Raw genomic sequence first — 15,887 nt, 5'->3', positions numbered from 1 at the left:
GGAGTGGCATGGCCCGTAAATAGGCATGAGATCAGGGGCGAATAGGGAGTGGTCCAATGGACGGCCGATATCGAATCCTTTGATCATACACCGTTCGTTGGTTATTTGAAGGCCTTAATGATGTCGGAATTAGATGATCTTGGGCTCGTTGGATTCGTCTCGTCGAGCCGTTCGATTCGAGTATAAGCTCGTCAAAATCGGAGACCGTTTGGTTACTCAAATTGCGGTTTGAATCTTCCAACAGTGCTTTGAACCCTTGATTCGGACTCATTTGGGCTTGGATTGGGTTGATCTTGGTGTCGTTGGGTTTGTATTTCCGAGACGCTCAGTTTGACTGTAAGCTCGCTGAAATCGGAGTTCATATGCTCCCGAAATTAATATTTGAAGTTTCCAACTAGTTTTTGCCTCGAGATTCGTGCCCGATCAAGATGATTTTGTGATGACGTATCAATCTTGTATAAGAATTTTAATCAATTAAATATTTATTATTCAAAATATGCTCTTATATTACAAGAAATTATATATTCTTTGTGTCATTTCATATGTATGATCATTCCTACTCCTAACTCATACATTTCAAACTCCCCCACCCCGTTTACACACTTTAATTAATCTTGTAATTCCTTCAAACTATTTGATTACTACTTCGTTATTATTATATATTAAAAATTAATAATCAAAATAATAGAATAAAGAAATATTTGATAAAATATTTTTAAGAACATTAAGCAAATTAATTTATAAATTAAAAAAAAAAGTACTCGAATGAAGGGGGACAATTACATTTTTACCGTTATAGTGTAGCCATTAGCACAAATATTTGATAATATTAAGCTTTATTTTTAAATAACTGGATGCTACTAAGAAATAGTGAGATAAAAAAATAAAGAAATGGGATTAGTAAAAATAAACATTTAATTTCAAATAATAAATTGTTAGTTAAAGTATAGGGTTAAATAAATTAAAGTTAATAATTTAATTGGCTTAGAATAACCACATAAAAATAAGCTAACTTTAGAGTTATTTTATATAGTTGTCAATATTTTTTGACAAATTTTATAGAATCCCCAAGATGTCCAATTTTAGTTTAAGGGGATGCCTTCTAAAAATTTTTGAAGGGTCCCATAGCTCTTTGATTGGGTGATATTTGTATAACATTCTAATTATCGATGACTAGACAATTAGATTTTTTTTTTAGTTCCATTTTAGGAGAAATTATTCTGTGTGGTCACTGGATGACGTCTAGATCGGGAATCAGGAAGAGCCACATCATTTTTTGTGGTATATTACAGTTGTGTACCATGTGACGTGGCGCATCCTAATTCTGCTCTGGACCATCTAGTGACCACATAGAATAATTTCTCGCTTTTTAGAAGGCATTGTATGATAGAAAAAGGAATGAGAATGAAAATGATTAGTGAACATAGTTGAATTGAATTTTTCTCTCTTTCTTTTGAATGAGGAGAAAGCGAGTAAACGAATAATGCTCTCTTTTTTCTAAGTTTATTGAAAAGAAATAATTTGGTTGTTTCTTATTAGGTCGAGATATTAATCGAACAAAAAAAAAATTCCTTATTGTCATAATAGAAGAAAAAGCATGTGATAAAATATATTGAATAAATTAAATTAAATAACAATGATGAAATATAAATACATCTATTTATTAAGTTTGGTTATGTATTTTTCTCATTGAAAGATGATAGTTACATTGAACTTAAAAGATATAATTCAAATAAAGCTATTGTATTTCATACTATATTAAGTAGAATTCATATTTTTCGTCTTTGCTAGTAGTATAAAATTTTATAGTAAAATTTGAACAAATAAAATAATATATTTATATCCTTTATATTACTTTATTCCTAAATATCTAATATCTACTACATAATCTATTAAACACTATTTTTCATTCCCATGCATTATAACACAGGGCAGAAGGGGAAAATAATTAAAGAGAAAATATAGGAGAGAGAAAAGTATAATTAGGATTCATAAGACTTGCAATCTATTTTGTCAATCAGTTATATTGTGAAAGTTGTTGGACTCGTTATAAGCAATTATTACCTTATACCTAATTTCAATGATTAGAATTTTAATTTGGTCAAAATTTGTAAAAGTTATAATATCTTAATTTTTAGCAAACTTTCACAGCATAATTTTTGGTAAGTAATAGAAGTCATCAATATGAGCATTTTGATCTGAATATATTAAATTTTTAGTGGGTACATTAATTAGAAGACGTGAAATTTTTAAGTAAATAAATTTAATAGATTTCTATGCATTTTATAAATTATTGTACTTCATATATTATATTGATTCATATTGCACATAAAAATAAATTTTTTGCATATAAGCAAGGAAGGTTGGCTATTAACGCTATAATTAATATGTGTTGGCTTTTAAAATATAATATCCAGTAAACTTTCCAATCATCTATACATCAAGATAATTAAATACTGGATTGCAAAAATAATACCTTAAAGCTTAGGACTTAGTGATTCCACCTCTACATCTGATCTACTCTATTGGACTCTTTATTTTCTTTAAAAGCATAACTAACTCAATAGACTCTCTTCCTTATCCATTATTGATAGAAATATCCAATTCAAAATATTAAATAATAATTTAAGGACATTGCATTAATTAAATAAAATGAAGGAAAGACTAGCATAATATATTTTCTAAAAGTTTGGTATGCACTTGCATCCATAATCTGTATACTCGTATTACCATTTTCACAGAGGTTTTTATTACTTCACAAAGCACGTGTTATAAGAAGGTCCATTGCTTTTCACTTACACTTGACTTTCAATTTTTATTAGAATTCATATTGAGATTAAGAGTTTATTAAAGCTTAATTCAGAACAATACTTAAACTTAATTCATTAGAGCATTAATATATGTAATACAATGAATGAAATATGCATGTCTTAATGTATGTTTATGAATCAACTTCCATATATACCATCTTTAGCTTCTACACATGCATATACCAAGTGGGGTCAGAATTAGAATAGAATTATATCACAAAATCTCACATTGCCACTTTCAGCAAGTGTAGCCAAAATTCCTCCAACATCTTCACTAGGGAGATGGGGCAAGAACAAAACTTATAGTCTATAGAGCCTTTGTAACTTATCAAATATTGCATATTTTTTGTAGAGTAAAGGAAAAAAAATGCATATTTTCACATAATATAACATCTTTAATGCCATGAAATGCATAATGTAAATGTAATGCAACGTTAATTAAAATAAAAATCTAATATAATGCTTAGATAATGCATGAAATGCTAGTGGAAAGCCCCATTACTTATAAAACATCATACTTATTGAACTTTACCCTTTCAATTTCTAACTTCGGAGAAACATTAATAACGAAATTTTAAGACTTTTATATAATTATTGTATTTGCTATAAATACTTCAATGTGATGATATACTTAGAACTTTGTATAGAAAAAATCAATTAGCAAAGCATAAATTTTAGATAGCTAAAATGTCTTAATGAATGCAATAACATAACAAAAATTTTATGGTGAAAACTTTATAAAACCCGAAAAAATATAATTTTATTTATAACTTTTAATAAGCTAACTTGAATTGAAATCATATAAAGGGGTTTAGGAGTCTATCGTGTGCTTGACAATACCCTGAACAAGTCCGATGGTCAAATCTCAAGTTTTAGCCTCCGAACTCTCTCCTTTTCTTTCTATTTTCCCTCCTCCTCTCAACAAGGTGGTTGGTGGAATAAGATTTTTTTTTTTTTTTTTTTTTCATATGGTTTTAGATATTTTAATATTTAGAAACCACTAACTTAACATAACATTATTGTGCTCAACTCATTTGCGCTACTACCCTCCCATATAATATTTCAAATTCTCCTATAATCTCTCCACCCGAGACTTGGCTCCCATGATGGCATTGCCAATGCCACAACACACATTATTTTTCCACTATTTCCCCAAGAGCTCAATGCCGCGGCTCCCATATTAGAACAAATTTTCTAACTTAAATTTTCAATCCTCCAATCTACTTCTCGAGATACATGGCATGCATACGATTATAGGTCATTTAATATAACATACATTTGTGCATAATATACACATATTGATGAGTATACTAGATAGATTTACATGTAAGGGGAACTACATATGATGTTGTGTATATGATATATGTCATTATGGTGAGCATCATATGGAATGCGATGTAAAATGCATGTAAAAATGAGCAAGGTGATTGAACTGATTGGCTCAATGAGACAGATGGTATTGATACTAAGATGACAGATAAGATAAATAATAAATATAATCAAATACAGATAAGACAAATGATATATACCATTGAATGGCTGATGACATTGATGGGCATCAATTAATTTTGAATTCTAATTATGTTTGGGTACGTAAGTCTTTCTCTCCTCAGCTTTTAAAGAAGACAAAAGCATATACCATCCTTTTAAGAGAAAAAAAATATTTAAAAGATTTTAAAATTAGAGAAGAACGTGATCAAATTCAATGGTCGAAGGTAGGCCAATTTTGTTTATGTATCAGAATATGAATATTATTATTTTGTCAATTCTATATTTTATAAATTTATCTCTAATATAAATCAGCTTTAATTTTGAGAAATTTGTGTAGAATCAACATTAAGTTTTCTAACATTATGTTTTCTAGCAATGATAATTTTTTTAATGAACTAGTATTGTTGCATTCTAAAGTACTAATGGCGGTAGAGAAATATAAAGTTTAGCGTCTTAACATTGTACGAAGATCCAGCACACAAGCATATAAGAGAGAGGGTGTAACGTTCATAAGAGACACTAGAGTTTTTACGTGAAAATCCCTGAAAAATGGGAAAAACCATGGGGCCTAGCCCAGTTTGGATGAATCCACTAGTATTTGCAGTCGATTACAAATGAGGCCTTTCTTAGGGAGAAGGCCTTGGCTTGATGTCACAAATGTACATCATATAATTACATGGTATGAGTTACAATAATCAACATAGATATGTTTATTTGGTTGGTAGGACTATAGTTGATAGAATAGAGATCAGAAAGACTGTAGTAGATAGGAGATCGGGGTTAGAAAGACCATTGTCTTGCGATGTAAGTCGGAATGATCATAGTATGCAGGAAACTGAGGTCAGAAAGACCGTTGTCTAGCGATGTAAGTTGAAAGGACCGTAGTAGGAGGCGAAGGTCTGAAGGACTATAGTTGATAGGAGATAGGGGTCCAATAAACCGTAGTTTGTCAGAGATCAGGGTCAGAAAGACCTTTTTAGTAGGGTGGTACTCTGGTAGAACTCAGGGCATCAGGTGGTCTTCTAACAGAAGTCCGGGTCTCAGGTGGTGGTCCTGCAGAAGTCCGAGCCTCAGGTGGTGGTCTGGTAGAAGTCCAACCTCATGTGGTGGTCCAAGAGAAGTTTGGGCCTCAAGTGGTGGTCTGATAGAAGTATGGGCCTCAGGTGGTGGTCTGGTAGAAGTTTGGGCCTCAAGTGGTGGTCCGGCAGAAGTTCGGGCCTCAAGTGGTGGTCCGGCAAAAGTTTAAGCCTCAGGTGGTGGTCCAACATATTTTTGGGCCTCAGGTGGTGGTCTGGCAGATGTCCGGGCCTCAGGCAATGGTCAAGGAGCGATGAGGCAAGAGCAATCTCCGATCTCTCTCTTGCTCTCTTGCTTGGAGCCTCTTCTTCAAGAGGGTGGAGGGGTCTATTTATAGATTTTTAGAAAGGCATTACTTGTAAATAGATGGGAGATCAAGAGAATATGAGGAGTAGCTTGAATGGACAACTGATGTTGAATCCCTTGATTGTGGACCGTCTGATGGACATTTGAATGTCTTAGTGATGTTAGAATTCAGTGATCTTGTGCTCATTGGATTTGTCTCGTCGAGCCGCTCGATTCGTCTATAAGCATGTCACGTTTGGAAACCGTTTGGTAATCCAAATTGTGGTTTGAACCTTCGAACAGTGCTTCGGGTCCTTGATTTTGACCCATTTGGGCTTGGATCGAGTCGAATTTGGCGTCTTTGGGTTCGTATTTCCAAGACGTTCAGTTCGACTATAAGTTTGCTGAATTGGAGTTCAGATGGTCCCAATTTTAATTTCGAAAGTTTCTAACTTGATTTTTCTTCAAGATTCATGCCCGATCAAGAAATTTTTTTTGGATACATATCAATTATAATAATTTTAATTTTATGATACATTATATTATGTTCTAAAATAATGTTATAAATTCAAAATTACGTTATCCAGCTTAAGGTAATGAACTGCCACGTAAGACGAAGCAAAGATCTAAAGTTTATGGAAGAATAAAATTTATAATTTTAGGAAATTATTTTTTATAATAATTTAAGGAAATTATTATTTATACATAATATCTTAAATTATATTAATCTTAATATAAATTTAAAATTGTTTAAACCTATTTTGATAAAACTTAAATATATTTTTTAATATTTTTTCTAAATATAGAAAAAAAAAAAGACTCAGCATCTTGGTTTATTGGTTAAGAGATTTGATTATCAATGAAGAAGTCTTCCGTTTAACTCTTGAGTATGTATTGTGTGTGTGAATTTATTTTAATTGATTTAAATATTTTCAAATATATATATAATAAAATTATAATAAAATTTGATATAAATAATATGTAATATATTGATTTATTTCCTAATTAGTTTTTCAGGTAAATCAGAATATTAGGCGGCCGGATCTTTTAGTCGGTCAGCGAAGAAAAGCATGGCCCACCCGGAAAATAGGGAAAAAGAAGAAAGAGATATTTAAGTAATTTAACACATTTACTAATTAGGCGATGAATTCTAAGGAAGAAAATGGCGGTGATGCCGAAGGGCGAAGGCGGTATTCTCTTTCCATCCCGACTCACTTTCTCTCTCTAGTTAAAGAAAAGTAAATACTAATATTATAATAACATGCTCTCTGTCTCTCTCTAGCCGAAGTTGCCGCCCACTCGTTGTATTATATGGAGAAGACAATTTCAAATTTGATAGCATGTGCGCTACTGACTCAGTTTTATTATCTTATTCGTAATGACTTTTTTATTTTTCCTTCACCCGAAAAAGGACACCCGAACGCACCCACAAGCAGACAAGGTGGGGCCTCCGATTGTGTTGTGTGCCGTACCCGTGTGTATTTAAACGAATAAAGTGAAAGAAGAAGGCAGGCCCGTGTCGGATCTCGATGAGCTGCTGTGGCTGGATAGTTAGTTTTTTTTTTTTTTTTAAGTTGTTGGATCAATAGTGTTTGCTTCAAAGGTATATCATGAATGCTTAGGGTTCCTATGTTGATGGTGCTTTTGTCCTACCTTGAAGGATAGAGGAAATCATATATATATATATATATATATATATATATCATACATTTGACTTTAAAAACCCACATTTATAAATGAATCATTAAAATTATCGTCATATATGTATTATGTATAGTGACATGGTGCAAGTAAAATCGATGGGGTGTTAGGATAGAAGCCTTATTGAGTGGATAGATTATTACTTGTGGTCACCAGATCGTTTGGAGGGGAATCAAGATGTGTTACGTCACCCGGCACACAACATGCATGGGTACATAACAAAATAGTGATGCGACGCGTATTGATTCGCCTTCGAACTGTGTCCAATGACCGCATGTAATAATTTCTCTAGTGAGTAAGGATTTGATTAGGAATAGCGAATGATGCCCCTTTTTTACCAATTTATTTTTTCATGGAAATATATTATTTTAGTATTATTTGTTTCCAATGCTCAAAATATTTTGAACTATTCTAATAAATTCTTATTACATATTTTTTATTGATAAGAAAAAAAGGAATTAAAAATCTTTTGAATTCCTCGATCACTAAGTTAATTTTTCTATAAAATAAATAACTAATTTTTCTAAATATTTATAAGTAAATATTTTTCTTTATCTATAGTTCCAAAGAGTATATCAAATCTTTAAAGGCTATAGATCCTCAAGGACTACAAGTCCCACATTTTTGACTGTGGAGTTTTACTTACAAATACTATCGCTTGAATCTTTTTTTTTTTTTTTTAATTAAACTTTTCCTTTTCATGTGGACTTCCCCTCATGGGTAAAGTCCACCAAGTCAAAAATTGAACATAAACAAGGTCTTAGAAGTCAACGAGTATTGATTAGCATGAATCGAGTCATTTATGCATGTTGCCAATAGACGTTGTCTTCAACCACTAACCACCATCTCATTCTTGAAGATTTTATCTTCAGATGACTCGATCCAACATATTGATCAGCTACTTAGGTTTCGTTTGGGATAATTTTCTTACTGCTTCATAAAGTAATTTTTCAGTACAAAAATTAAAATTTTATAATAAAAAACTACTTTAAGAAAGCATAAGAAAGTCGTTCCAAACGAAGCCTTAATTTGACCAATGAATATCCAAAAGTCACACTCATCATACACATATAATTATTAATCAGCACTCGAACAATTAATATACTCACTGAGTTCCTCTTCTAAGCACAATTTGTTTAATAAAGTCACAATACGAGAGAAGGATTAGGTTGCCATGTGACATATCATAACATGTGCCCAATTATTCTTATAATGGTTCATCATATAGTGTCGATTAGAGCTCTTATATATAAATATATTAGGTATCGAGTGTTGTGTAGGGCATGCAAATCAAGTGATATATTATTCAAATTTGGATCCTCGAGCTCAATTTCTTTTCCCATAAATTTAGGTGCACGATATTAAGCTTATATTTTTTTTATGAAGCACATCATTGAACCTTTATAATAATTCATTTGAGAGATTAAGAGATCTGACTCAATCTTCTAAATATTATTGTATACTTGATCATTAGTGGTCTCAAGAAGGATACGTCTTATTTTTCTTAGGAAAGACATTCAAAATGATAATAATTAGATAAATATCTATTATAATAATTAATCTTATTTTCAATTAGTCTTTTATGTAAATGAATTAAAAATGTTATCTATGACAAAATTATTATAATTTATTAAAAAAAGAAAAATATATTAGAATATTTGAATATAAATTAAATTCAAATAGACTAGAAAATTGAGGGATTTATTTTAAAATTAAAATTATTTTTTAAAAAATCATATAATATATTAATCTCAAAATAAGTTCAAAATATAATTCATAGAAAAATATATAATTATTATTTTTTTCAGAAATAAAATAACTCAAATATCTAACCAATTGGACGAAGATGTACACAGTTAAATACGTTGAAAAAAGCATACAAAGGGAGGGAGCCAGAGCTGGCAATTAGCAGGCCACGATCTCAAGGGAAGAAACGTGCTTGAGCCGCAAAATTGGATGTGGGAACCGCGGTTAGGCGCGTTAAATAACGCGATTTTCGGAGAGCCGCGGGCCCAAGAAGTCTGGCAGTTCTGGTATAATTGTACTCACGTGATATGCCGGTCTGATGAGCTGGCCGGTTCGGTTCGGACCCGATCTCGCCGCAAGCCAAGCAGAACCGCTACTATGGCAAGTTTAAAAATATGAATATTATATTTATAATAATAATATTTTACAGGTTAAATTTTAAAATAGTTTTCGGACTATTTACATATGATTAGTTTTATTCCAAAATATAACATTCTACTTTAGCATTCATTTGTGATAACTTTTTTATTATTTTATGAAGTAGATTTCTAATATAAAATTTTTAAATTTAAAAAAATTTGTAATAAGTAACTGGCTCATCAGATAGTAAGATTGTTCCAAACAAAATTTTAGTTTCTCGACTATACAAAATTGATTAAAAATTTATCTTTTTTGGGATAAAATTGTGCTCAATTTCAAATAACAATTATAATATATTAATATTCCAAAATTTATCTTTTTTGGTTAGTTTTATCTTTTTAGTCTTATATTAATATGAGTGACTCTTTTGTTCAATTTTGTATAGTCGAAGGACTAAATCGGGATAATGTGATATACTTTGGAATTAAATTGGTCATATATGAATAGTGTGGGGACTATAGTGAGATTTTTTCTGAATTTTTTTATCACTCGCCTTTAAAATTTGAATTAATAAATAAATATATTTATACATATCAATATTAAATTCAATATTTTTATTTTAAAATTAAAAAGAAAAAGTAACTATGATTTTATGGTGCTCCTTAAGATATAAGAGATGGTATAAATAAAAATAATATTGAAAGAATTATTATTAGGATGGAATTTTCTCTTAGAGGTGAATCAATCTTGTACTTTGAGACATTGAGTTAAATTTTATATATGAAAGGTTTCAATGTAATATAAAAATTATCAAGCTCTATGAAATTATTAAACTAAGGGGCAATGTTCAATTTAAATAATTTTAAAATTAGTTGAGAAAAAATCAAATAAATTAAAAATGTTTGAATAAATTGTTTCAGATTGAATGAAATGATAATTATGATATTAAAACGAATAGAAGATTTCCAAATTTATTGTTAGCGTAGATATTATTTTATTTCTATGCATTGAATATAATGATAGGTTGATGTAAGCTAATGGATTGTTTGCTCTCCCCTGTTGCATTTATAGAGGTTTTTTTTTTTTTACAGATTGATTATTTTATAATAATGTGTTTCATATATGTTGTTAAAATTATTGATGATTATTATTTATAAATACTTTAGGTGTAAATAATTATGAAATGAATTCAGCTTTATTTTAATACTAAGATAATTTAATATTCTTTATTATAAAATTTGGATGATAAAAATATTCCTTTCAAATAGTTCTTCAAAAAAATCTTTATCTCTCACTTTTTGGTGTATGTGGATTGATTCTCTTATAATCATGTTTTTCACGCTGAAAATATTAAAGTGTCATAATTATTATTTATAAATATTTTGGGTGTAAATAGTTATATATGATGTCTTATGCTTTGTCTCTTTATTATATACTTTTTATGATAAGAAAATTTTGTTCAAATAGATATTCCATAAAATCTTTTTTTTCACATTTAACCTTCTATAACCTATTATGATATGACATTTGGTTGGATTATGATAGACGTGATGAATGAGATAGGCTTAAGAGGTTGGCAAGGCCAATGAGAATGGCAAAGACAATCCTACAATTGGAGGTGGGGTTAGTATGGCCTTGGCGTAGAAAATGAGTCGATATTGAAAGGTTGTGATGATAACTAGGATGATAGAGATGGTCTACTAAAGGTGATCAGAGTGATATAATCTTAGGGCAATATATGAATTGATATTGAGAGTTCATATAAGAGCTAAGGATGTCATTATAACTCTCCCCTAAACATGGGCGGATCCCCATTTAGTTGAGGGGCATTTGCCCCCCCTCAAATTTTTTTTTTAATTTTAGTGAGATATTTTGAAATATTTTGGGTATTTTGCCCCCTCTCAAAAAATTTTTTTGCCCTCATTTAATCAATCCTAAGCATCTTTGCCCATCCCCACAAAAAAAAAATTTTGCCCACCCTAAAAAAAGAAGCTGGATCCGCCCCTGCCCCTAAAGGTGAATATAGCACAATCAAGAAGCAATAAATGATGCAACATTAAAAGCTTGGAGAAGCCATTAAGGGTGGTCAATGTGATCCTTATCTAGAAATGAAAATAATACATCATATTGGTTGTAAAGTGATATTGAAAGGTTAGATAGGCTTCTAAGAATGAAAAGGTTAATTCACTTCTCAAATGAAAAAAAAAAAAAAAAAAAGGTAAAACCTGGGGGGGGGGATCTATATTAGAAGAAGTGGAATTATCTTACTTTTTCTTTAAGCCAGTTATTTTACATTTCATATATACAACAAAAAGAAACATAATTACATTTATATTCATCAAAATGTATAATTATTACAAACTCAAAAATATTATATATATATATAATAGTCATGATATAAATGAGTAACTGCATCACTATAAATGCATCCTAACTATAAAATGAACTGCAAGTGCCAAAAAAAAAAGAATTAAACATGTTGTTCGGAGTCTCAAATCACAGGGTCATTATCGTTTCTTAAAAATATATAAAGTCACATAATGAGCATAAAAGCCTAACAATATTTAAAATTTTACAACTGAAATCAATTCAATGAAAATAGAAATAATATGCATAAAATTTTATAATGAAATATGTGCATCAATATATATTCGATCCAGTTAACAATAATAAGTGTTAGTGTTAGTCACAATATCAAGAACAATAAATAATCTCAGCGATACTAATAATATTGATTGTAAATAACACCACTACAGTGTTAGTATTAGTATTAGTAACAATGTAAGCTATAGTATCAGTAATAATAATGAGTACTCGATCAATAATCAGTACTCTATTTGACATTCAGATGAGGGTATCTTGATATTGATCTTGCTCTTGCCCTTATGACTCGTGGATGGTCAATCGACTCTTACGACTCCAAATCAATGAACTTCTAATAACTTCATTTGAATCACATGAATTAGTCACACCGACTCTTTGTAACTCCAAATCAATTTTTAGCTCCTTCCCATCCACAGACTTTCGCTAGTGGATCACATGAATCTTGAGGATAACATATGAGATATCATATCAGTTATCTGATATCAATGAGTATATCATTTTCTATAAGAGTAGTATCAGTACAGTACATCCTTCTGTCAGATCAATATCATATTCACTACATATCAATCCTTCCCAACATTTCAACGCATATTACATTTCAATATTATCATGTCAATCACAGTAAAACGTTTTAGCATGTTTCCAGTATGCCTTTTTACTACTCATTTTATCAAGAAATTCTTATACATATATTTAACTAGTAAAAATGCAATAAAATTATATCAAATTATTCAAAATGATTAAATCTATAATATATCAAAAGGTATGCATTGAAAGCATACGAAATAAGGAGATAATACAGTTTTAGCATATTATGAGAAAGAAATTTGTATAAATTAAAATCATCGAAAATAGAAGTAAGAAGATAGTTACTTATAATGAATAAAATAATTTCTATAATAGAAACGACGAATGAAAATCATCAAAAGGCCCTGCTCTCTCTTCATCTCTCTCCTCTTCTCCACCTTCTCCTTCAGTTTCTTCTCGGCCAGCACAAGCGAGAGTGAGTGTGAGGGAGACGGCGCAAGGATATTTATAATAAAATATATTAAAAAATAATGTTGGTAACCTAGCATCATATTGTTGCATGTCTAATTTAGAGTAACATAAGAATAGAGATGCAAACAATGCAATAGCAATTTTTAGTGCCGCAACACTCACCAACACAACATTGAAGCGCTCTAGTTCAATTCGATTTTAAAATTTTTAACAATTTTTATATTTTCAGGTCATTATTGGGGTGGTGGATGGGTATGCATTTGTAGTTTAAAAAAGTTCTAAAAATAGTGGTCATTGCTCCATAAATCTCCTTAAAATTTCAGGTTCAAAATGGCCTAAATGAGTAAATTTTAGATGTATTTATTAATTTAAAAAATGATATTAACATTAAATAAAATATATCAAAATATTCCTAATTCATATCAATTGAAAACATACCAAATCATGCTATGCCATGACCTAAAATTGACTAAACGATGTCACTTATGGGCCAGCTCTATTGACCCTTGGAGCACAAGAAACATACATGATCAATGATGATGATCTAAAATATTATTTTTAATGAGCAAACAATATATACTATCTTATAAAACTTTAAATCACAAGTCTAATAAAAATAATGGATCAAAGTTTGAATGACAGATTAGCCAAAATAACTCCAGGAAAGTTTGTAGTTCATATTTAGGGTTTTTGGAAAATATATTTATATTAAATACCTAAGAAATATGAGAAGGTTGTAAATTCAGCTATTAAAATTTTTCATGAAATATTTTATATAAACTAAATAAAAGCAATATTAAAGCAATAAAAAAAAAGATGAAAAAAGAGACAACACATAATTATATTTATACGATTTGGCCCAAACGGGCCAAATGTACATACCTATGTATTCTTATACTTAGGATTTCACTATCAATCACTCATTTATCTTCAAGTCCTTGTTCATCGCCGAAAGAAGCCTTTCGTAATACGGTCTTTGACCTAAAGAGTAGCCCACAAGGCAAAGATCCCACAAATCTTTACCTTCTGTAAGATCAGAAGCAACAAAGGAAAGTTTTTTGGTCGGATTAACGAAGGACATCGGCCATTCCTCGCGATTAGCAGGAGGAGCTGCGAGATTACTAGCATAAGAAAGAGCTGGAGGAGCTGGGGGACTGGTGGAAGGAGCAGCACCTAGTAAGGAGGCTCTACCAGGAAGTGGTGGAAAATTTTGCAGATTGCCCGCCATGACGGCCAGACGGCCGAGGGAAGCCGAAGAAGAGCGCCAAAACCCTAAAAACCCAGAGCTTCTCTCTCTATCACTAAAAACACTGAGCTGTATAAGCGTTGAATGTGATTAGAGATAAGAGCATTCCAATCAATATCTTTTAAGATACTAAACAAATAAAAATAATAATAAAGAGAGTGTAAATCAAACTTTGTGCACTCAATCAAAGCAATTATCAATCACATCAAATCAAAAACTTGTTTCAATCATTCTAATTTTGAGCCAATTAAAATTTGATATAAATACAGAAGAAGAAGCTCATACAACATCAAGCCAAACCTAAACCACCCTATAAGATAATGATTACTTTGAGCCTCCCCAATTAGTCAAATTTCCTACTTAAAGCCATCCCTTTCTAGCAAACCAAATCCTCTTTGTTCTTCTAATCATTTAAAATAATTTTTGGTGAAATTATTTATAAACTTATTTTGTTAAATCATATAATTTATTCTATCCGAACTTCAATTATCTTACATAACTTTAAAATCTATTAAAATTTAATAAATATTTCATATCATATAATATCACACAAAATTTATTTTCATCAAATCAAATAGCTTCAGCAAATTAATTTATTTCTAGTCTCTTACAAATTTAGATAATTATTTTTCCTTAAGTAGATAATCTTTGTGACTTGTTAATTTCTTACCTACTTATAACACTATTTCCAAGTAGACATTTCCACATAAATAAATCTAGTTTTCTAACAACTATTTATAATAGCTCACCTTGAAATACTTTCCATGAGACATAAAATCATAAAATTTGTTGCGTCCTGGAGTATTCGCGACGGTAGAGAAATATTTAGTTTAACGTCTTAGCATTGTACGAAGATCCAGCACACAAGCAAATAAGTGAGAGGGTGTAGCATTCATAAGAGACACCAAAGTTTTTACGTGGAAAACCCCTAAAAAGGGGGAAAAACCACGGGGCCTGGCCTAGTTCGAATGAATCCACTAGTATTTGCAGTCTATTACAAATGAGGCCCTTCCTTGGGAGAAGGCCTTGGATTGATGTAGCAAATGTACATCATATAGATTGCATTACATGGTAGGAGTTACATATACATGTTTGTTTGGCCTGAAGGATCGTAGTCAGCAGGAGACCGGGGTCAAAAAGACTGTTGTTTGTTGATGGAGGTCAGAAGGACCATATTAGACGACGAAGGCCTGAAGGACCGTAGTCGATAGAAAACTGGGTCTGAAAGTTCGTTGTCTAGTGATGTTGGTCGGACGAACCGTAGTAGGCGACAGAGGTCAGAAGGACCGTAGGCGGTAGGAGACAAGGAGTCAGGTGTTAGACCCAATTTCACTTGGAAGATCGGGTGTTGATGGTCTAGCCTTTGGTAGGACGTCGGGTCTGAACGTCGGGCCTTAAGCAGGACGTCGGGTCTTCAGCGGGACGTAGGGACTGAACATCGGGCCTTAAGCGGGACGTCGAGTCTTCAGCAGGACGTAGGGACTGAACGTCGGGCCTTAAGCGGGACGTCGAGTCTTCAGCAGGACGTCGGGTCTTCAGCAGGACGTAAGGACTGAACGTCGGGCCTT

At 31.3% G+C, this 15,887-nt stretch overlaps 1 protein-coding gene across 1 annotated transcript in view; it reads right to left on the bottom strand.

Moving 5' to 3' along the window:
• Window positions 1–6,885, bottom strand: part of LOC110112562 — an 8,187-nt gene extending 1,302 nt beyond the window's left edge. Inside the window, exon 1 of the mRNA XM_020844828.2 lies at window positions 6,879–6,885. The gene's annotated coding sequence lies outside the window, so the exon portion shown is untranslated. The remainder of the gene's footprint in view (window positions 1–6,878) is intronic.
• Window positions 6,886–15,887: the final 9,002 nt, after the last annotated feature.

Source organism: Dendrobium catenatum, unplaced genomic scaffold (assembly GCF_001605985.2).
Source record: "Dendrobium catenatum unplaced genomic scaffold, ASM160598v2 fragScaff_scaffold_390, whole genome shotgun sequence".
Taxonomy (NCBI): Eukaryota; Viridiplantae; Streptophyta; class Magnoliopsida; order Asparagales; family Orchidaceae; genus Dendrobium; species Dendrobium catenatum.
The sequence above is the reverse complement of the archived record's forward strand: the minus strand, read 5'-3'. Positions and strand labels throughout refer to the sequence as shown.